The sequence below is a fragment of the Muntiacus reevesi genome, unplaced genomic scaffold (assembly GCF_963930625.1).
Source record: "Muntiacus reevesi unplaced genomic scaffold, mMunRee1.1 SCAFFOLD_94, whole genome shotgun sequence".
Taxonomy (NCBI): domain Eukaryota; kingdom Metazoa; phylum Chordata; class Mammalia; order Artiodactyla; family Cervidae; genus Muntiacus; species Muntiacus reevesi.
In genome coordinates this window covers 86,709-99,805 of record NW_027077985.1, presented here as the reverse complement: position 1 = coordinate 99,805, position 13,097 = coordinate 86,709, and the positions used below count along the sequence as shown (strand labels likewise).

General features: G+C 48.4%; 1 pseudogene; it reads left to right on the top strand.

The window, feature by feature from the left end:
* The first annotated feature begins 544 nt into the window (after positions 1-544).
* Positions 545-8,176, top strand: LOC136155315 (PI-PLC X domain-containing protein 1-like; annotated as a pseudogene).
* The last annotated feature ends 4,921 nt before the right edge of the window (positions 8,177-13,097 follow it).

Here is a 13,097-nt window from a genome sequence, read left to right as displayed (position 1 = left end):
CGCCCCTAGGATGGAAGCCCCCATACCTAGAGACCCCACAGGCTCAACTGGGCCCCTCTCAGCCCCAAGTGGAGGGAGCTGGTGCACAGCGTGAGGGTGGGGGACCATCTGGAGGCGAACGCCAGCTCTAATCTCAGAGAGAACAGTCTTGAGCTGCTGGGGTCTGTCTGTTGGTCCCTGTCTCCTCCCTCCCTTGCTCCCCCTCAAACCCTCACTTCACCTCCTGTGTCTCTCTCTCCCCTCACTCTGCTTCTGTCTGTCTCTCTTCATGTCACTGTCCATTTCTCTCTGTGTCTTAATCTCTCTGTCTCTAGAGCTCTTTTCCCCTCTCCAACACCCAATCCTCTCTCTTGGAGAGAAGTCCACTGTTTCTCGTTTCTCAGAGCTACGCCTCCATGCCGCCAGCACTGGGTCTTCTGCACGTCCTGATTTAATTAAGCAAAGCCCCATTTCCTCCCGCAGATCTCCCAGGTTCCACCTCCCATGGGCTGGCAGGTGAGCTTGCCTGGCTCCTTCCTGTGCCACCAAGGTGAATACGGACTGGATGTTGGCGCCGAGTTCTCCTCTCTGGGACGTGCCCCTGCACCACCTCTCCATCCCAGGTGAGGCCCCGCAGGCTCAGCTCGGCAAGGATGCGGCTGCCAGATGGTGCGAGTGTGGGAAACCTCAGGGCCAAACATGCACCCATGCAGGCACACACAGGCACACTGAACACACACACACGCACACTGAACACACACACATAAATTCACACCAAACACGCACACACACACACACACACATCGAACACACATACATAGATTCACACCAAACACACACACACACACACATACACACACACTGAACACACACAGATTCACACCACACACACACACACCGAACACACACACATAGATTCACACCAAACACACACACACCAATCACGCATGCACACACACTGCACACACATACATACACACACCAGCACCTTCCCTTCTCTGTCCACTTTATCCCATTCAACCTGGAAGGTATGTGAACCTCCGAGAGCCTGCCTTGAGGACACATGCCAGCCACCCTGGGGAGTGTTTGTGCTTTCTCAGCCACTCTGTCCTACTCCTGGGGACCACTCACCTTTCCACCCACCTTTTCCATCAGAGCTTGTGCTGCACCTTCTGCACTTGAGCCTGGACGGCCCAGAGTTTAAGGTGTCCACCTCTCCCCAAACAACTCGATAAGTGGTACCGGAACTATCTAACTAAAATGAGGAACCTTTGACTCCAGCCAGTTTGGTTGCAAAAATGCTGCAAAGATCAGCCACGGTGGGCATCTTGGCTTGGGGATGCCCCATGGTGACCAGGCTGGCAGGCACTTCCAGGGTGACACTGCTGTGCTCAGGCCATCAGAGGGGTGGCCACCAGACACCATGGCCTTGGAGCGGAGGGTCCCTGCCACACAGCACCACCCCACTCACCTCCTCAATGTGCAAATGCGCCCCATTCGCCACCAGCACTCCTCTGGCCACACGGACACCGGGAACTGACCTGGCTCTGTGACCCTGGGCACTGCCCGCTGGGAGAGCACATGGACATTTGGACAAACAGGAAGTGCTGTTTTCTATGGAAGTCAGCTTTAGACTCTTTCTCACCCTCTTGACAGCTGTGGGGTTCTATGACAGCCACCCCATCCCTGGGAGGAGGGGCCCCTACGTGGCCCTGCCCTTGAGGGTGTGGAGCAGACAGGGAACCATGGACCCAGTCTCTCAGCCCTTCTGGGTGCTTCCCCGTGGGGAAGGCTGTGGGGGCCACACAAGGAGGAAGCTTCCGAGTCCTCAGGCCTCCTCCATCCAGAAGGGCCCTTGGCCGCTCTCCTTCCTGTACCCCTTACATAATAACTCGTGATGCCTCTCCCCTGAGCCCGGGCACCACTCATCTGCTTCTGTCTTTGTAAATTGGCCTGTTCTGGACATCTCTTATAAATGGACACGTAACATGTGTCCTTCTGTGTCTGCTTCTCTCACTGACCATCGTGTGTTCACGGTCCATCCACGATGTAGGGTGTGTCAGAACTTCACTCTTTTTTATGGTGAATCATACATCACTGTGTACATGGACCGGAGGCTGCTGACCCACCCATCCAGCCATCCACCCACCCACTCACCTATCCATCCACACATCCATCCATCTAACCACCCACCCATCCACGCACCCATCCATCCATAAATCTATCCATCCATCATCCATCCATCCATCCACCAACCAGTCCATCATCCACCCATCCACCAATCCAACCCCACAGACCCAACCATTGCCCAACCCTCCCTCTATCCATCCATCCACTTGCCCACCATCCATTCACCCATCCATCCACTCTTCCGTAACATCATCAAATCAAATTATATTATGAATTTGTAAATCTTCTTTCCCATCCCTTGACCCTGAGAATAAATAAGAAAAAAAAAAACACAGAGAAAGAAATAAAGCTAGTCCAAACCTATGTTCAGAGACAGAATGGAAGGATTTCTGGATTGTCCCCGGGTGACCGCTAAAGTGTGAATCTATCCACACTGTCTCTGAAAGAGATCACACAGATTTAAAAGGAAAAAGAATAAATGAAATTACACATGACCCACAACACTGGCATCATAAAGAGCCTGAAAATACTATGAAAGTACTTGTAACTAGAGAGGGTCTGTCTATGTTATGTCATGTCTGACTCTTTGCAACAACATGGACTGTTCCCACCAGGCTCCTCTGTCCATGGGATTCTCCAGGCAAGAAAACTGGGGTGGGGTGCCATGCCCTCCTCCAGGAGATCTTCCCCACCCAGGCAGCCTCCCAGAAAGGTAGGAAAGGACACGGCTTTACTGGGGAACCAGCCCGAAGCCAGAAGTGGGACCCATGGACTAAGAGCATCACAGTCTGAAGTCACAGAAGCTGGGGGAACTGGGAGGGGAAGGGGGGGCTGGGTCCTGCACTTTGTGCAGCTGAGCTGACACCAGAGCTCCTTCCTGGTCCCAGAGAAGCAACAGTTGAGTTCCCATGTCCTCTGAGATGGGTTTGTGTTTGTACCCCAGCACCTCCTCCAGGGAGACTTTCTTGGTGGCTAAGACAGTAAAGAATCAACCTTCAATGCAGCAGACCCAGGTTTGCTCATTGGGACAGGAAGATCCATGGAGGAGAAAATGGCACCCCACTGTAGTACTCTCACCTGGGAAAACCCATGGACAGAGGAGCCTGGCAGGCTACAGTCCATGGGGTGACAGAGAGTCGAGACGACTGAAGCGACTGAGAACACATGCACACACTCACACCCCTCCCCTGTAGTGCTTCTCCTGGGTGGATCGCGGATTTTATGGGGTGGAGAGAAGCCGGGTGGGAAGCAGTCATTGTGGAGGATGTAGAGGAGTCAATGCTGGAGGCCCTGTCTGTGGGGAGGGGGCACCCAACTGACAGTGGTCCTGTCATTGGCACATGTTAGCCAGGGGTTGGAGGCTGGACTGGGTAGAAAACCCACCTGGGCCCAGGTGCCCCCAGGAGTAGGGGCCCACCTGGAGGGGACAGATGGCTGTCAAGCAAAGCTCTTGCCTTGTGTCATTGCTTCCTTCTGGGAGATCCCCGGCTGCTGGAATCCTTCTCAGGGCATCTGATGGGCAGAGAGCCAGGACTGGAATGTGGGCAAACCTCATTCCTGCTTGCATCAGGTGCCTGCAGCCTGGCCTTAAGAACTCACACCCAGAGGAGGGAGCGAGCAGTAGGGGGTCCACCAGAACCCGGGAGTCCTGCAGGACTGGGGTCCCTCTGCTCTGAGGGTCCCTTGGCGCCAGGGTCCCTCTATTCTATGTCCCTCCAGGGCAGGGTCCCTCCATCCTGGGGGGCCTCAGTGCCGTGGTCTCAAGTGGTATGGCTGCCAAGGAGAACTGGGTTGTGTGCGGGGTGGGGGACATGGGTGGTGGTCTTTCAAAGGGTGTTGAATGTCATTTGCTGCAGTAGCATTTAATTTAATCCTTGTAGCGGTGGATGGCAAGTACCTATGTGTAGCTGACGATATTCATATGAATCTTTGCTTTTTCTTTTAATTTGGATTGGGTGGGGACGCTGTGACTTCCTTTCCCATTTTTCCCCCATATTTGATCCTCATATTTGTTTTTCTCTGTCATGACTCTCTACAGAGAACACAGTACCATTTCTGCTACTAGTTTATGTTAATATTAATTTTTTGCTTTTTCTTTTATTTTGGATGGAGAGAATCTATTATTTTCTTTCCCATTTTTTTATCCTTATGTTTTCTTGTTTTTCCATTATGACTCTTTGTAGAGGACACAGTACATTCTCTGCTACAAATTTATATTAGGGCTTCCCTGGTGGCTCAGTTGGTAAAGAATCTGCTTGCAATGCCAGTGACATGGGTTCGATTCCTGGGTTGGGAAGATCTCCTGGAGAAGGGAATGGCAACCCACTCCAGTCATCTTGCCTGGATAATTCCAAGGACAGAGGGGTCTGGTGGGCTACAGTCCACTGGATAGAAAAGAGTTGGAAACAACTGAACAACTTTCACTTTTCAATTTACGTTAAAGTTATTTTTTGCTTTTTCCTGTCTTATTTGTGTGGCTGACAGATGTTTCTTCCTTTCGTTCTCCCCGCTTGACTCCTTCTTGCCTTTCCTAGTACTGTTTCTGGGAGTGGGCACAGAACTTTGTGGGTCTTGTGTGTCCTCATGTCCAGCTTGGGAATGTGGAGCCTGGGCTGTTGAACCCACAGGGAGCTTCCACCCAGGGACTGCCTGAGAGGAGGATGAGGCTGGACTCTGCAGGGTCACCCCCCCCCCCCAACGACCACAATCTGGACCTGGGCTCTGTGCTCCATGTGACCAGTGACCCTGGAGACCCTGTTCCCAGAAGCAGGGCCTCAACCCTGGCAGCACCAACATTGTTGATTTCACAGTGGACGATGTGGCCCTCATTGGGCATCCTCAGTGCATGCCCAGCCCCTGAGCGGGGGGCCACACTCTGTGCCCAGCACAGGTGACCGACCTCTGTGTGCAGGTGCTGAGCATCACGAAGCAGCTGGATGCTGGCGTGAGGACCTGCGGATGGCGCACAGAGCAGGACACCGAGGGGAACCTGCACTCTGGCCACATGGTGTGCATGATGTCCCTCGTGGAGGTGGGGGCGGGGGCAGGGGCTATGGACGGGAGTCCGCCAGCCAGGGACACCCACGTCTGATCCAGGCAGGATGTGGAGGGCCTTGGAGGGGATGGGCTCACGTCCACTCAGAGGGACATCTGGTCACTCCAGGCAGGAGAGGCAGACCTCTAAGGGGAAAACACAGGCCCACTCCAGTTAGAAGATGCTGACCTCTAAGGGGACGGATACACTCCTCCTGGCAGGCGAGGGCTGACCTCTGGCATCAGTCACTCAGAATTCCCGACCAACATGCATTTCTGAACTCACACCTCTACCCCTGACCTCTGGGGTGTCTCCCAGAATTTGGCTAAACCAGGTTCCTGACACGTCATTTCCTGTGTCCCATTTTGGGGTGTTGAGTCCATGCTCTCGACTGCTGGCCAGGTCACTTAATGTTTCACTCTGGCCTCGGCCCCCGGTGTCCCCACCACAGAACCTAATGACCCTTGGGGACTGGAGGTTCTGTCCCGACCTCACTGTGAATGTGCCCTGCTGGCCTCCCACACTCCCTGGAGTAGAGACCTCTCACAGTATTATAAGCACTGCTGTCTGCTGCTGTGCACACACGCACACACACATGCATATCTGTGCACACACAGACCCTGAACACATGCACACATGTGTTTGCAACTGTACCTATAGGAGCGTGTACATACACACACAGAAACACACACACAGACCCCCCAGAGCAATGCCTCAGCTCCTCACTGCCACTCAGGAGAGGCTGGGTCCCTTGGGAGCAAGCGCCATGCTTTATGTCTTTCTATGTCAGGAACCCCCAACCCATCTGTAGAGAGACTGTGCTGGGGGAAGTCCCCACCCACATCCCTCTCTCTCTCTCACTACAAGGCCCCTCCCCTCCACCCCCTCCCAGAACGCCCTCCTGGAGATCTCGGAGTGGCTGGAGAACCACCCCCAGGAGGTGGTTATCCTGGCATGCAGGAACTTCGAGGGCATGATGGGGGACCTGCAAGAGAACCTGATGGGCTGCATCAAGAACATCACTGGGAACATGCTATGTCCCCGTGGGGTGAGCAGGGGCCACAGGCTTCCCATGCTCTTGTCAGCGGGAACACTAGGCTTCACTGTAATCCGACTATCTGCTCATTGCATGAAGCTGATTCAGACTCCAGGTGATGCCGCTCACAGAACTCCAGTAATCCACCCACCACTGTCTCGACTCAAACACCCCAGTAACCAGCCCATCACTGGTCACAGGCATGCCCAATAATCCACCCTGCCCGGTCTCTATTCAGGCGCTCCCCAAATCCATCAATCATGCCTCAAGATGCCCCAGTAATCCACCTGCCATTTCCTATCACAAATCCCAATAATCCACCCACCTCTGTTTCCACTCAGGTACATACCACAATAATTGACCCATCACTGCTCAAGACACCCAAGTAATCTACCCACCACTGTCTCCACTCAAACACCCCAAAAATCTACCAGTCACTGCTCAAGACACCCCAATAACCCACCCATCATCTTCTCCACTCAGACACCCCAGTAATCTACCCACTAGTGTCTCTACCCAGACATGCCATTATTCCATCCATGACTGTCTCTTCTCACAGAGAACCCAATAACCAGTCCATCACTGCTCATAGACACCCCAATAATCCACACACTGCTGTAGCTTCTTGGACACCCCCAATACCTGATGCATTGTGTCACAGGCAGCCCAATAACCCCTGTGCACACGTCTCATGGGCACCTGGATGATTCTCCCCACAGGAGGTGCTGAATCTACGCCAGCTGTGGTCCCAGGGCCAGCAGGTCATCCTGTCATACAAGGACGAGGCATCCATGAGTCAGTATGCAGAACTGTGGCCCGGTATCCCCTACTGGTGGGGGAACCAGGTGAAGCACCTAGACCTTGTCCACTACCTGGAGCACATGAAGAGCTGCAGCCACCCAGGTGAGTGCCACATTCATACCAGGACACCTGGTCACACGCATGTCCTAGCACATGGGGCTGGCTTTGGGTTCAAGAGGAGAAATGAAACAGGACATACCGGGGGATGTTATTCTGTTCACCGCCTGGGGACCATGGCATGGACATCCTTGGGGATGTTACTGTGTCCACCACAGGGGGTCAGGATGTAGACAGGATGTGAACATCCGTGTGGACGTTATTGTGTCCACCACACGGGGTCAGGACTTGGACATCTCTGGGGTCACTGTCCAGCCCGCCTGCCCTCTGTAACAGGAGAAATTCATCAGTCAACACCCCTGTGAGTCCCTGCTGTCTGAACTTTGGTCTCTGTCGGACATCTGAATCTCTGGTCATGGAGGAGGCCAGAGTCTGGGTGGGTGATGGCACAGCTTGGGCAGGTGTGCCATCACCTGCCAGGTGATGACTGTGTGGGCAGGTGACCCCATGGGTTAAGGGTCACATGGGCAGGAGATGTGTGGGTTGGTGACCACATGGGTGGGTGACCGCGTGGGTGGGTAAGTGTGTGGGTGGGTGACCAGTTTGAGTTCCTGCCTGCAGGGTGGGTTACCATGTGAGTTGCTGACCCGGTGAGTGGGTGACCGCGTGGGTGGGTGATGGTGTGAGGGGGTAATCATGTGGACAGGTGACCGCATGACCTCGCAGGTTAGTGACCCCATGGGTGGGTGACCAATCATGTGAGTCGGCGACCACACGGTTTGGTTGGCCACATGACTCCATGGGTTAGTGACTGCACACGTGGGCACCGGACCCCACATCTCGCACCATGAACTGCAGGCCCTCTCTTTTCCCAGGCAGGCTGTTCATGGCCGGCATCAACCTCAGGGAGAACCAGCACTTTGTCCTCATCCACCCGGCCTGGTCCCTGGCTCCACTACCTTTGCACATGGGTGCGGGGCCACTGCCTGGGGTCAGCTGCCGGCTATACCAACACCATCGCAGGCGACTTCATCTGGGCTGTCGGGCTTGTTGGCGATGTCATCAAGTGGAACCGGAAGTTGCTTCGGGCTAACGGGCGGTGCGTTTGTGGAGCTTGGCAGCGGGAGGCTGCGTCTTAGTCACGTCCTGTGATATGAGCAGCCTGAACCGGAAGCCGTCTCGGGGCTGACCGACAGCGCACTGAGGGGCTGGGCTTTGCGGAGGCGGCTCCTCGTTCGCATCCTGTGACGTTACTGCGCTGAACCGGAAGCTGCCTCGAGGCTGACGGACAGCGCGTGGGTGGAGCTCGGCAGCGCGGAGGCTGCGTCTCAGTCACATCCTGTGCCATCACCGGGAAGCTGCCTTGGTGCTGACAGACGGTGCGTTTAGGAGCTGGGCATTGCAGAGGCTATTCTCAGCCCTGTCCTGCAGGGCTGGTCATCTGTCCGCCCGTCCACTGAACGTTTGCAGAGGTGTGGCCAGGTGGCAGGCTCCATGGTCTCCTCGGTCCTCCGTGGGTCTCTTGGCGAATGCAGGGTGTGAGGTGATGATTAAAGGTGAGTGCATGATTTATACAATCACATGCTCAGGGAGACACACCCGGTCCATGGCTTCCCCGTAGGAGAGTCTGGGTTGTCCCCTCCCCCTGGCACCAAGAGCAGCAGATGGTGACCCCCAGCTCGGGAGGCGGGGGAGGCAGTATGGCAGTGGCTATATCTTTCTGTGTCTGCTTTACGTTTCTCTTCTCTTCTTATCTATTTGTAAGGCCTCCTCAGACAACCACTTTGAGGTTTGCAGTTTCTTTTCTTGTGGATGCTCTTGATCACCACCTCCTGTACAATATTGGGAACCTCCATCCATAGGTCTTCTGGTGCCCTGTGTGCCAGGCCTAACCCTTGAGTCTATTTGTCCCTTCCACTGTATACTCACAGGGATTTGAATAAAGCAAAGAACCACAGGGACACAGTAGAATGGGAAAGACTAGGGAACTCTTCAAGAAAATTAGACATGCCAAGGGAACATTTCATGCAAAGACAGTCACAATAAAGCACAGAAAGGTAATGGGCCTAACTAAAAGAGAAGAGTTTAAGAAGAGGTAGCAAGAATACACAGAAGAACTGTAAATTTTAAAAAAAAGATCTTATTATCCTGGATAACCACTATGGTGTGATGACTCACCTAGAGCCAGACATCCAGGAGTGCAAAGTCAAGTGGGCCTTAGGAAGCAGCATTACGAACAAAGCTAGTGGAGGTGGTGAAACTCCAACTGAGAGCTTTCAAATCCTAAAAGATGGTGCTGTTAAAGTGGTGCACTCAATAGGCCAGCCAGTTTGGAAAACTTGGCAGTGACCTCAGGACTGAGAAAGGTCAGTTTTCATTTCAAACCCAAAGAAGGGCAAGCCAGACAATGTTCAGACTACCGCACGGCTGCACTCATTTCACATGCTAGCAAGGTAATGCTCAAAATCCTTCAAGCTAGGCTTCAACAGTATGTGACCCGAGAACTTCACAGACCCCACATTCAAACAGTTGATTCTAAATGCACAGTGATACCACAAAGATGGTCAAGGTAAAGACGCACAATGTGATTTTATGTCTAAGTCAGTGAAACAAAATAGTCACTGCAAGGTACAAACCTTTTTAGCTTGAAAAATCTTATATTTGAATATAAAACATCCTGTTGAAATTGAAAAAAAATGGGTTAAAGTGAAATTCATTCATAATTGTCAATTACTTTGAGCCTATGGAAAAAAGAAAATAAAATAACATTCATTGGGACTGCTTCAGTTCAGTCACTCAGTTGTGTCCAACTCTTTTCATTGGGGGCTGTTTAAATTTTCACAGACATTTTTTCTTAAAAATTCCCTTACTGTTTTACAGTCTTAATTAGCTATAAAATGATCAGTAGATTTTATACTATGTTTTCTGGACATTTTCTTTTTCTTTAATTTATGAATGTAACTAGAATGTTTTTCTGTTGAGTGAGTATTAAAAATTACTCCTCTCCCTTGTGTGGAACACACTGTTTACACTAGTGTTGGGAGACATTTTATTGCCTAAAACCTTTTATAATTCAGCTCTACAATCTAGGTTTTGTGTTTGTTTGTTTTGCTTTGTTTAGGCTGAGGATTTTCTCATCTATTTTAGTATCTTCAGAGTTTGTTGGGAATATGTGCTTGCTGTTGTTTACTTGCACTGTCGTGTCCAACTCTGCCACCCCATGAACTGTAAGCTTACCAGTCTCTTCTGTTCATGGGGATTCTCCTGGCAAGAATGCTAGAGTGGGTTCCCATGCTCTCCTGCAGGGGATCTTCCTGATCCAGAGATGGAATTCGCATCTGCCACAGCTTCTGCACTGCAGGCAGACTCTTTACCTCTGAGTGAAACTAGATCTTCTGTACATGAAACTCACTTTAATTGTGAAGATTCATAATGAGTGAAAAACAAAGATGGAGAAGCCCAAAGAAGAATTTACCTTTCACCAATTAATAATAAGAAAAATAACCTTCATTTCAATTTGCCTTCGTTTATTTTTTCAATTAAGTTTTCATTGAAGGGTAATTACTTTCGAGAATTTTGTTGTTTTCTGTCAGACTTCAAGATAACAGTCTTTCTTAACTCATAGTTTCTCTTCAATATCATCTTATTCTGTGTAAATAACTTCTTTTAAGATTTCTTACAGACAGTGTATCTGCTGAGAATGAATTGCCCAATTTTTTGTTCATATGAGAATATCTCCTCCTTTGTTTTTGAAGGATAATAATCCTGGATGTAGAACTTAATTTCAGTAGTTTTAAAAAAAAGCAAACATTTGATTCATTGACATGTTGTACCTGTACCATGAATTTACTAGTTAAGCTGTATAATTCATTGATTTGTAACTTTTTCATATGTTGAATAACCATAACCACAGCCTCATTCTAGAATATTTTCATCACTCCAATGGGGAGCACTCTCCAGTTGGCAGTCATTTTCCATTTCCCCCTTCATCTGGGCCCTTGCATTCACTCCTCTATTTTCGAACTTTAGGGAATTACCTAATCTGAGACATACGCATTCATACGAAGAGAATAATGCAATACACAGCCTTTTGTTCCTGGCTTCTTTTAATTAACATAATAATTTTGGAGCTCTAGCATGTTATAGCTTATGTAAGAACTCCATTCATTTGATGGTCAAATAATTTTGCATTGCATGTTTTATTTATTCGATCACCAGTTGATGGACATTTGAGTTATTTCAACTTTGTTTTCTTTTTTAAGATTGTTTCATTTTAAACTTTATTTTTAATTTAATAATAGAAAATTTTTAAATTTATTGGCTTTTTCTGCGTCTATTTAGGTTATCATTTTAGCTTTTTAGCTTTTAGATTTTTAGCTTTCCTTTGGTCAATATGGTCTGTCACCTTGATTGATTTGCGAATATTGAAGAATCCTTGCATCCCTGGAATAAAGCCAACTTGATCATGGTTTTTGATGTGTTGTTGAATTCTGTGTGCTAAAATCTTGCTGAGGATTTTTTGCATCTATGTTCTTCAGTGATATTGGACTGTAGTTTTCTTATTTGATCTTGTCTTTGTCTGGTTTTGATATCAGAGTGATGGTAGCCTTGTAGAATGAGTTTGGAAGTGTTCCTTCCTCTGAAATATTTTTGAGAGAGTTTTAGAAGGATGGGCATTTGCTCATCTCTGAATGTTTGATGGAATTCACCTGTGAAGCTATCTGGTCCTGAGCTTCTGTCTTTTGGGAATTTTTTGATCACAGCTTCGATTTGGAGCTTGTAATTGGGTGGTTCATAATTTCTATTTCTTCCTGTTTCAGTCTTAGAATATTGAGCTTTTCTAAGCATCTGTCCATTTCTTCCAGATGATCCCATTTATTGACATAGAGTTGTTGATAATGGTCTCTTATAATCCTTTGTGTTTCTGCATTTTCTGTTGTAATCTCTCCTTTTTCATTTCTAAGTTTGTTGATTTCATCTCTTTTTCTTGATGAGTCTGGCTAAAGGTTTGTCAATTTTATCTTCTCAAAGAACCAGCTTTTAGCTTATTAATCTTTGCTATTGTTTCTTTCATTTATTTTTCATTTATTTCAGCTCAGATCTTTATGATTTCTTTCCATGTACTAATTTTGGCTGTTTTTCTTTTTTGTTGTTGTTCTTCTTTATCAGTTGTCTCATTCTCTGTCGTCCACTTCACCTCCTGCTTTCAATCTTTCCCAACGTCAGGGACTTTTCCAATGAGTCAGCTCTTCACATCAGGTAGCCAAAGTATGTGGGTGTGAATAATTATTTACTGTACCTTTCCTACCCTGTCGTGGAGAAATAGAAGAATGGTTATGAATGCAGTTCATAAAATCCGGATGTTCTCACATATGTATATGTGGGTATGAATAAATATTTACTGTGCATATGATGCCCTCTCGAGGATAAACAAAAATGCTAATGAATGCAATTTACAAAATCCAAGGTATTCACTCATACGTATATGTGTGTATGAATGCATATTTTCTGTGCTTATGCTGACATCTCGTGGAGTAATAGAAGAATGCTTTGGAATGTAATGTATAAAATCCAGATGTATTCTCTCATAAGTACATGTGGGTATGAATAAACATATACTGTGCTTATTCTGCCCTCTCATGGAGAAATAGAAGAGTGCTTAGGAATGCAATTTATAAAATCCAGATGTTTACTTTACATGTTGAAAATGATACTGTATAACATTTTAAAAAATTAATACATGCTCGTAACAGAAACTGTGAAGTTGCTAGAAAAATACAGAGACAGATAAAATCACCCAAGTTTTCATATACCATTGCCTCAGAATTGTGAGTTCTGGGGAAGGGGAGATCAAAAGATGAGGATACACTAGTTCTTTTCATATAAAATCATCTTTTCTGCTATTTGAATGCTAACATAGAACTTGGTTCTGATACGTGATCCTTGCTTTGTTTACTTATGTTTAAGCTTCTATTTTTACAAATGCCTAGTAATTTGATCCCCTGTTTAGAGACTCTTTGTTGTAAGGTGTTTTTTTTTTTTTGTGTGTGTGTGTGTGTG